The following is a 3,086-nucleotide window of genomic DNA, read 5'->3' on the forward strand; positions in this document are numbered from 1 at the left end:
GTCATCTTTTCTCATGTTGCTACATTTTTATCATCCGTAAACTTCTTTCACCCAAACCAACATGGCTTTCGTAAAGATCACTCATGCGAGACCCAACTAACATTATTCCTGCACGACATTCACCTTCATATGGACCGTAACATCCCAATTGACACACTGTTCTTAGATTTTGAAAAAGCCTTCGATAAGGTACCCCACTCCCGTCTCCTTCAAAAATCCTCGCGTCTAAACCTTCATCGGCATGTTTTTAACTGGATTAAAGCATTCCTAACAAACCGTAAACAATTCGTGCATGTTAATGATCACTCCTCCGACCACTCGCATGTCTTGTCCAGCGTGCCCCAGGGTATCGTCCTAGGGCCTCTTTTATTCCTAATTTACATTAACGATATTCCGCTTTCCGTTGAATCTAACATCCGTCTTTTTGCTGATGATTGTGTCCTCTACCGCCCTATAAATAACCCCACCGATGTCTCCTCTCTACAGCATGACCTCTCACGCATTCAGCAGTGGTGTACCACCTGGTTGATGTCCCTTAATGCGAAAAAAACATTACTAATTTTTTTCCATCGTCGCCGAAACCACACGCCGGCTACTTACACAATCAACAACTGTCATATAGCTGCTACTGACTCGATTAAATACCTGCGTGTCGATCTTTCGAGTAACCTATCTTTGGGCGACCATATAAATCACATAATTCACTCTGATAACCGCGCTCTCGGGTACATACGCCGTAACATTTCCATGGCACCACCTTCCGTTAAACTACTCGCTTATAACACCATTGTCAGACCAAAACTTGAGTATGCAGCTGCTGTCTTTGACCCCCACCAAACTAATCATATCGAAATACTTGAGTCAGTACAGAACCGAGCAACCAGATTCATTGTTTCAGATTATTCCCGCTACTCGAGCGTCTCCACCCTCAAATCCCAGTTAAATCTTTCTACCCTCGCTCTTCGTCGTCGTATTGCACGTCTCTGCCTTTTTCACAGATTCTTTTATTCAACCCCCCGTGACAACCACCTCATCCAGCCGGTCCATCGAGGTCATCGCACAAGTCATCCAAATGCTGTGATTCCGCCATGTGCCCACACCACCTCATTTCAGCAGCCCTTCTTTTTGCGCACCACCCGAGACTGGAATGACCTTCCGAACGAAGCAGCAGTCATCCGCGATTTTGCGCGCTTCAAAAATGCCATCCAGGAAGCAGACTCAACCACATCCTAACATACACCTTCATCGATACCGCCATTTTATGACGCCCACCCCTCATGTAAAGTCCCGTATGGGACCTTTGAGGATATAATAAATGAATAAATAAATAAATAAATAAATAAATAAATAAATAAATAAATAAATAAATAAATGTTATTCATATACTTGGTCGTTCTAAAAATTCAATGAGGAGGTCGCGCTGCAACGTGAGCCCCCCCCGAACAAAATTCCTGGCTACGCCACTGTTAGAAAGGTACCCACTACGCCATAAATCACAATTTTTGTGAAGTTGGGAAGCTCCTACTAAGCTATTACTCGTCATTCTGCGGAGAAGCGAGGCACCAACGTCTGTAAGGCATTATGGGCACTTTGTTGACGCGACGACTGATGACGATGAAGAATTATGGCTCAGCTCTTTGTAATGGGTTGGAAGCTTTAAACGGCCCACCAGTTATGTAATTTGCATTGGGTGACACCCGGTCGCTATTTCCCTCTCCCGTCATGCTTTATAACACGTTGACGTGGGAGAGAGACGGGGGGGGGGCGAAGAACTTTACTGAGACCCCGAGGAAATGGATCATGCGCTTATGGGCTTCCTTGGCAACCAATACAAGTGCACTTGCGAGGAACCCACTACGCCCTAAATCATTGTAATTTTACTGAGACCCCGAGGAAATGGATCATGCGCTTATGGACCCCAGTAGACTTTGCATCATCATCATCATCATCACCATCATCATCATCATCCTTGGTAGCCAATACAAGTGCACTTGCGAGGAACCCACTACGCTATAAATCATTGTAATTTTTGAGAAGTAGGGCAGCAGGTACTGTGCCATTTTTCGTCATTCTACGGGGAGCGCTGGTACCTGCTAAACGCATGTAAGGCATTATGCGCACTTTGTTGATGCTGTGCCTTATGACGATGAAGAATTATGGGAGAGCCCTTTGTAATGGGTTGGAAGCATTCAACAACCTACTCGTTGTGCAATTCGCATTGTGTGACGCCTGGTTACAGAATTCGCGTTGTGCGACGCTTGGTGCTTATTTTACTCTTCTACCACGCTATATTGCATATGCTAATGTGGTTCCTTCCCGACATGAACCCTGTATAGGACCTTTTTGCAAAGCAGTTTCAAGCACCGGCGTGGCTCACAGGTTGAATACTGGGCTCCCACGCAGAGGACCCAGGTTCGAACCTCGTTCCATCCTGGAATTTCGTTTTTTTTTTCTTATTTCGAGTGATACTGGTTACGGACACCGGCGGCGGCGGCAGCGGCGGCGGCGGACAACTACGGCGCCAAAAACGGCCGGTGAAATGATCTCATAACAGCTTTCGCTGTAAAAATCATCACGTGACGACATCACGATGGGACGTTTTTATGCCGTCACACATTCCCAAGATCACGTAATTATGACGGCATGATGACGTCACATAACGTGACTTCATGACATGACATTGTCGCATTGCACTGCCTCTGTGATCGGTTGGCCAATCACAGAGGCAGTGCAAAACCACGTTAGGTGCAGAAAGCTTTTGCACGAGGGTGGGGCAGAACAGACACATCGAATGACGACAAGAAGAAAACTTTCACCTTCGAGTCGTCTTAGTCTAAGCATTGGGGCCCAGAGCGTTTTTTTTTTTATACGAATGATAGGCCTTGTCTACGAGAAGTTCTTCTCGCAAACGTAGTCACGAGGCGTGGGCTTTCGATCTTTCCTTGGCATGGCACGAGCCCACGCTCCCAAGCTCACCGGGTCACTAGGAGCTTTGAAAATCGCAAGCCATACAACACTGCCCTTTTAATTAATGATATTACTTAGCACCCTCTAGTGTTTATTGGCATTACTGTGCGATTGAGACG

Source organism: Rhipicephalus sanguineus, chromosome 2 (genome assembly GCF_013339695.2).
Source record: "Rhipicephalus sanguineus isolate Rsan-2018 chromosome 2, BIME_Rsan_1.4, whole genome shotgun sequence".
NCBI lineage: Eukaryota > Metazoa > Arthropoda > Arachnida > Ixodida > Ixodidae > Rhipicephalus > Rhipicephalus sanguineus.